Source organism: Falco naumanni, chromosome 2 (assembly GCF_017639655.2).
Source record: "Falco naumanni isolate bFalNau1 chromosome 2, bFalNau1.pat, whole genome shotgun sequence".
Lineage (NCBI taxonomy): Eukaryota > Metazoa > Chordata > Aves > Falconiformes > Falconidae > Falco > Falco naumanni.
The window spans coordinates 95,654,593-95,662,413 of NC_054055.1; positions in this window are offsets into that span (position 1 = coordinate 95,654,593).

The following is a 7,821-nucleotide window of genomic DNA, read 5'->3' on the forward strand; positions in this document are numbered from 1 at the left end:
GCTAAATAGGGTATATAATGGTATATATTGCTCTATAAATGCTTCACATAACTATGAAGGTCTATACTTAGAACTTTTAAATGTAATAATCTGTAGGGCTTACATATATGTGCTCCTAAATGCAGCATTCACTCAACATATGGAACCATATGAAATACTCTTATTAAAACAATTGCACAGGATCTAGAAAAAGCAAGAGATCATCAATTAAATCTTTTTATATAGGAGATCAGCCAAGCACACATTTTAGTTCTTTTAAGTTACTGGGAGAAAATTGAGACAGTTAAAAATTAATGACAGTAACAACCCTTGATACTTGGTTCATTTCATGGGGGATTTATGACACGCATATTTCATAATGTTTTTACTAAGATTGCATTGTCTAAAGTGGACTAAGTTTTTATGCTTTCACCCTGAAGTCAAAAGTTGCAATCAACCAAATATCCACACATTTCAGTTTTCATAAGAGAAAAAAACCAAGGCATTGCCCTGTCCCAGATTTCATCTTCAAAATTATGGAAATTCTAGATAATATTGGTAGCCGTTGAAATTATATCAAGAATATAAATCAAAGGAGCATACTGCATAACAAAGGTGTGCATTTGTGTGGTACAAAATCCAGTGTTGCTCTAATATGACTGAATGTTTACCATTAGGGTAAACTAACCAGAAGATCCAGTAAAGGGTAAGTGATAAAAGTGAGGTGCAATTAGAGACTCATAAGATATCATGGGGAAAAGGCAATTATTCCTTTCCAGTCCTATTATTTTGCTGCTGAGATATGACTTCCTACTGTGAAACGAAATCACTGGTCACAAATTAGAAAAGGATTAAAAAGATGAGAATAATAAAACCACTGTCTATTCAAAACTTCATTTAATCCTCATATATTCATGCCTGCTTTCTGAAGGTGGTAAAGTATGTATATTCTTGTCAATTAAACTACTGACTGAGTTAAAAGTGTGGGTTTTTCAAAAATCATCATTGCCTTAAGGGATAATGCACGTATGATCGAATGTCTGAAAAGCAAAGAACGAGCACAGTAGGACCTAGAGGAAATAAAAGGTGGTACCTCATGTGTCTAAGTGTTGATTTCATAACCTTTGTCTAGCTCCAGACAAACCTTGAGCTAGAAATGAAACATTTCTCTAAGCAATGACAGTGCAGTGCCAGCCTGTCTTCTTGTGTGGTGAGCGCGTTGCCTGTTGCTGAGGGATGAGAGAAGGAGGGACTGCTCTTCAGCGCAGACCAAACTCCTCACCCATGAGAGCCAGGGATGGCAATGAGTGGCAGGGATGGCAACGACTCCCACAGAAGCAACATTCTTTTCCTTCTGCTTGTAAAAAAGGCTGTCCGTGTTGGCACTTTTATTTTCCTAACCAAGTCTAGTAATATCAGGCAGTAAATGATGTGTCAAGACTCAGGGTGGATATATATTTCCACAGTTCCTCTGAGCTCCGTTCATGGAGCTATCCACCCCTCGCTAGTCCAGCTGAGTATTTGAAATGTAACCCACAAAACACAGAGTGCAATAACAGGCTCTTGTTATAACGGTATCTGCACCGTCTGTTTTAGGATGGTTTGGTGATCTAACTTCTGTGCAATTTGAAAAATCAAAACTAGCAGACAAGTTCCCTTTTAAAGTCAATAGAGATGTCTGCAGTAGCAAGCTGAACATTTCCTTGCTTGTTGAGATAAAACGGAAGTATGGTTTAACTTCAAAACTATTTGTTAGCTTGGTTAAATACGTAGTAATTCTTAAAATATTACTAAGAATACTATATGGAAATTAATGGCCAGTTTTAATCTTCTATGTATGTCATTTGCCTTAAGCAGCACTGTATACACTCTAATGAATTACACTGGAGAGGGTTCTTCATCTATCAAGTGCTGTAATGTTTGAATGTTCACAAGGGCTTGAGTATGTTTGGTGACCTTACTGGAAATACTGTTCTGCATATGAGGAAGGAACGTCTGCCTGTGATATGCCCCTTATATGTAAGCAATATGCCGTGGACAAATTGTGCTGAATTTGTAATAATGGCCTTGTTACTGTCAAAAGCAAGAATAGTGGCTGAAGGCAGTGGGCAGTCCATTACCAGATTAAAGATCTATACACTGCATCTATGGAAGAAGCAATCTGTAAGGGCCCACTAACATCAAGACATATGACAAAGGGTAATTTCTCAGACTTCATTAAATCTATTGAAAGGAGTCAGTGTATATGGCTGAAATTCAGCATATGGCTGAAATTCAGCATGATGTTATAAATAATTCACATTTGCAAAAACCAGAGCACAGGCCTTGATCACATAATAAATTGATTTAACTGAGCAGAGAAGAACTGAGTACTTAATCCTGGCAAATCTTTGTTCATCAGTGCAGTGTTTACTCATGTGATTAGTCCCACCAGTTACTGCCACCTTTACGCAGCCTGGAACATGCCCATCCCATAAATAGCTCTCCACATAGGAGTGGACAGCGATGTAAACTGCTAGTGATTTCTTTATAATCATAAGCTTTTATTAGTTTGTTCTCTCTAGTGGCCTATTTTCTTTTAACACCGATAGCATTTTAGAAAGATACCATGCCTGAAGACGCGTGTGATTAAGATGCCTGTAATACAGCACTGATGTAAGCTATATTACTTCTGTATAAAAATCAATAACAGGAAATTTTAAAACAGATATTAAGTACTGCACGGTACTGTAGTTTACTATCTGTCTTTTAATGCTGCATGTATCTTTGGATACAGCTCTGTGTGAAGGATGATGGGCAAGATGCTTTGTCCGAGGAAGAGCAGTGCTCCAGGTAGCCCCCTCTTTGCTGTCTCTGGGCCAGCAGCAAGTAGCAAAAATGATCAGCTGCTCTAGATCACTGGCCAGTGCTGGGCACGAGGGGATGGCCCTTTCTGCCTGCCCTGCTTTGTGGGGATGTGCAAAGAAACTTGCCAATGGCAAGACTCTAGCTGGGGCTTGCTGCTGTCTTGGATGTATCCAGCTGAAGTTCAGGTTGCCCTTACCCATCACCTGTGGCTCCATTTTGTTGCCTGTGCTGGGGTGGACTCCTACAAAGTCCTGCAGAAGTAGCAGTGGTCATAGCCACTGAGCAAGGCAGTGGTGACAACAGAAAAACCTCGACCAAATAGCACAAGCCTTTTTCTCTTGGCATTTGGAAGTACACTCCATTTGGAAATTGCACGTGTGTGCAATTGGAAATTGGAAAACACACACACACACACGCGTGTGTGTGTGTGCCTGTGTGTGTGTGTTGTTACAAAGGGGTGTCACAGTCATTCAGGCCAGTTTTGCATCGAGTCAAATCCTAACCAACAGCAAAGCTGTTTCTTGTCCCTGCTGACTCTTAGAAGAAGTGGCAATGATTCACTGGACTGTGCATGGAGATTTCATACATGTTTACCTTATTATATATCCCAGCCATGCTACATACAGTCTGTTAGCTTATGGCACTGCTGACAAGGACATACAGCACCTCCACATCCCTGCTGTGCAAGATAAGCATACAGTATTGATATAAAATGTAATTGATTTCACTGGCACATCCTGACCTGCAGCTCACAGGCAACATACTAAAATAATTCAAAGGGATCAATAATCTGCTATTAGACTGCAACTATTAATATGCGATATTGCTCTTTCAAAACTCCCAGTGAACAATTTGCAATGGCTTCCTTTCTTTCTCTATAACTTCAGCCTCCTTTCTTTCTCCTTCCATATATATCCCTCATATATACTTGTCTGAGCACTCCTGGAGGATGACATGTAGGAAAAAAAGGTATACTGAGACATAATTACACTGGTATAGCTAACAAAAAAGGCCTAGATGTTTCAAATGTCAGTAGATCTGAAGATGTGTGGGCAGGATTTACAACACTAGTATGTTGCCACTGGTAACTGACTGCATTTTTAACCTTCCCACTGCTGGCTAGCAGCATGAAAGAGGGTAAGTCTAGGGACTTAGCATTAGAGATAAACAAGCTCATTAAACAACATCTAAAACTTATTGTTTTGAAGCTGAGCCAAACAAGGGGAAGGACGGCACAAAGGTCAAATAAGAGCTCTTTCTTACTGTCATGCAGCCTACACAGCACCTAACCCTTCCAGTTTGCTGATGTGCCAGCTGCTTCCTCTGCTGGGTCAGCCCAGAGGCATCAGTTTTTGTCATTCCAGAAAAAGGGGAAAGGAAAGAGTGAAGCTTTTTCTGGGAGTATTTTAAAGGCATAGCCATCTCAGGCAGAAGCTATTTGATGGAGTCCCACTGTCAAAAAGTTGGCAGCAGCCTCCTGCTGCGAGTGAGCGATTTGGAGACACCAAGCAATCTGACAGACTATTTCGCTGTATAATGGAGTCAGACACACAAGCTGAAGTAGGGAGTAGTTGCTGGCAGGGGTGGTACACGCACAGTTTGGGTATGATGAGCGAGGCCTGAAGAGAAGACCAAGCTTCCTGGGCATGTAACAATGGTATTATTAGGGTGCCTATCCAGAGGGAGGCAGACAAATTTAGGGAAGGGAACAGGATTCGGTGAAAAAGAAGAATATGTGAAAGGAGATAGCAAGAACAGAAAACCCTGAGATATGCAATTGTACTTTGTATGTCATGCAAAGAGAGGGGATACTCCCATTCCTTCTGAGAAGTGCTTGTTGCAACAGAGTCCTGCCTAAGAGGCCCCATACAAGCTGGTATCATAAACTGGGAGGAGTTACAAAGGACTAAAACTATGTTATTACCCTTAATTAGGCACTCAAATAAAAAATGCCCTGATGTGCATGTGCCTTAAACATCTAGAAAACTCCCTGAAATGAATGGAACCACTCCTGCTCAGCACCTCGGCATTTCATTGGGCTTTTACTTCAGCAAGGAGGGAAATTTCACAGGAAGCTGTGAGCATTCCAGCTGCTCCGTTATCGTTATCCCTAAATATGCATTTAGGAGTCTTTCAAGCTACCAAATTGCAAATTGTGTGAAACCGTTCCTGGTCTCAATGCACTGCTGTTTTTTTTGATCTCAGAGAGCGCAAACCGTAGATACATAGAAAAAAGCCACAGCGTGGCCTTTGCTGAAAACAAACTCTGTGCCTATCAGCTCACAAAGTCCAGCTGAAAAGGATACAGAAGAGATGGTGCTCGTGCTGCAATCATGTGTCTAAACAGCTCTGTTCCATTTAAAGACCTTTCGGAGAATGCCAGACTGTTCCTAGTTTTAACCTTTAAAATGCAGCAAGGACTTTGAGAGCTACTTTGGCATTTCTCAGTGTAACTCACACCTCCCACATACAGCAGACATGACTTTATTAAGCAAAGCATCAGGAAAGCAGCCATATATGGGTATGCACAGCCTATGGACCCCTGTACAAGGGCGCATCTCTCCTGGAAAGGGTTTTCACCTGTGTTCCTCTTGGCATCACACTAACTCCTCATGCAGAGAAGTGGTGTCATCTATAATAGCCTCAACCACTTTCAGAGTTTCCCCTTCCCACCTCCACTTAATGCCGGCAAGCCAACTACCAAGAGCAAAGTAGGCAGCAGATTTTTCTGTGTCTCCCAGAGTGGTAATTAAAGTTGCTAAAAAAAAAAAAAAAAAAGAAAGAAACGTGAAGTTCTTCCTGAGAGCGATGTTCTCTGTATTATCCAAGAAAGCATCAGCTGCTTTTGTAGTCACAAGCTATGGAGATGAGACTGTCTGGGATCCTTCTGTCCTGCCCTAACATGTCAGTGTGGTGGTGTATAGCTCAGCCACTAGGAGTTGTCTTATTCCTAATTCATGCTGAAACAATACTGTGGAACCAAAATCATTGATGCCTTTATCAACTCACTTTATTTCTTGTAATGCTTTGTTTGCTACCACTGGGGAATAGAACGTTTGTATAAAGCTCATTGGTATTGCTTTCTCATGGAAGTAATTTTAATATGCCCTTTGCTGATAACTTTTCATGGGACCTTTAGCCTTTGACTTGATTTAAGGACAAGATTTTTTTTAAGATCTAGGCACCAGGCTCCCTATGAAGAGGCCCTGGTGAGGCCACATCTGAGTACTGTGTCCAGTTCTAGGCTCCCCAGTTCAGGAGAGATAAGGAACTACTGGAGAGTGTCCAGCAGGGAGGGCTATGAAGATTATGAGGGGACTGGAGCATCTCCCCTATGAGGAAAGGCTGAGAGAGCTGGGCCTGTTTAGCCTGGAGAAGAGAAGACTGAGAGGGGATCTTATCAATGCATACAAACATCTTCAGGACAAGTAGCAAGAGGGCAGTGTCAGCTCTTTTCAGTGGTGCCCAGTGACAGGACAAGGGGCATCAGGCAAAAACTGCAACACAGGTAGGGCTTAAGCATTTTACATTACTTCTCTGTATGGCTGAAACTTCATAACTGAGGTGACAGGAAAGCTGGATAGAAATGTTAAAATAAAAAAGGCTCAGATGCCCTGGGCAGCATCCTGAGGTGCCCCTGTGATATTGCCAGCAGTGTGCACCACGGGGTCACACTGTGGGTGATTTGCCCACCCCATCCCTCTTCATGAGAATCAAAAATGGTTCAAATAAACCTGCTGTGAGCCTGGAGGGTGGTCAGCATGCTGAAGATGGTTTCTGCTTTGGGAATGTAGATGCTCAGAGCTGTGTCCACTTTTCTGTCTGGGGATGTCACTCTGACATGGTCTCCGTTTCCTCCCCACTGGTTGCTTTTGTTGCACATTAAGAAAAAGGTGCAATGCAAAGAATGGACTTTTCTTGAGCAATTCTCTCGCAGTACTCCTCTCTGGTCTTTTGCTGTTTGTTGTTTGGGGTTTTTTTTGTTTTGGTTTGTTTTTTTTTTCTTTGGTAGAGGCTCTGCTGCCCATGCCAAACCTAGAAACCAAAGATAAATGTTACTAATAAGCCAAATGGTGAGGATACATTGAATCATTTGGCCATTGCATGCATGCAAAGGCACAGCTGCATATAGGAAGTCTGGCATAGTCCTCGGGTGAGAGGGGAAAGCAGGAGGTCACATTTTCAAGGCAGACTATAATCTGTTGGAGCCTTGGGTCTACTTCGAGTACAACTCAGCTTTGCTTGCTGCAGGCAGTCCCCATTCAGACTTGGGATTTTACCAGATCTGTGCCCATGAGTCAGCTCTGTTCCTGCAGGAACAGTTTTTTCACTACACGTCTCCATATCCCTAGTTTCACGACAGGCACCAAGGTGCTATCATGCTATCATAATACCTTGAAAAAATAATAGTGATAAAGTCCAAGCAGGTATTTCTTTGGCCAGCTTCACTGGACACCAGCATCCAAACTAGTATCTTATTTTTATTGTCTGAGTTTGATGTGGTCACATCCTTTGTAAGTGATCAAATCACACACATGACATCATGGAAATGACTTAGAGATTCTGTTCTTCTACTTGGTTCACACCTTGGTTTTGATATTTATAACTGTATAGTTTCAGAGAGGACCATAAAAGACTCTGAAGCTGACCTAAATTTAGTTTTCATCCGTAGCGTTGTCCAATACCAAATTAGGACCCTTGGGAGTGGTAAGCAAGCCTTATGAGCCCCTTGCCAAAAAGCTGACATTTCCATCCTTCAGGAAATAACATACCACATCAGACCTTGTACGTATTAATACTAACTGCTATTCCCACTGCACAGTGAGTCAGTGGCATTTCTGAAAGGCAGTGCCCAGTTTAGGGGGAAGGATGAGGAATATCCCTGTTGGCTGAATTTTCTTATATGGGCTAGATGATATAGAACAGGTGAGGTGAACCAAGATGCATGAAAAATTAATCCACAAGTGCTTTTTCAGATTATTATGTAGTTCCAAA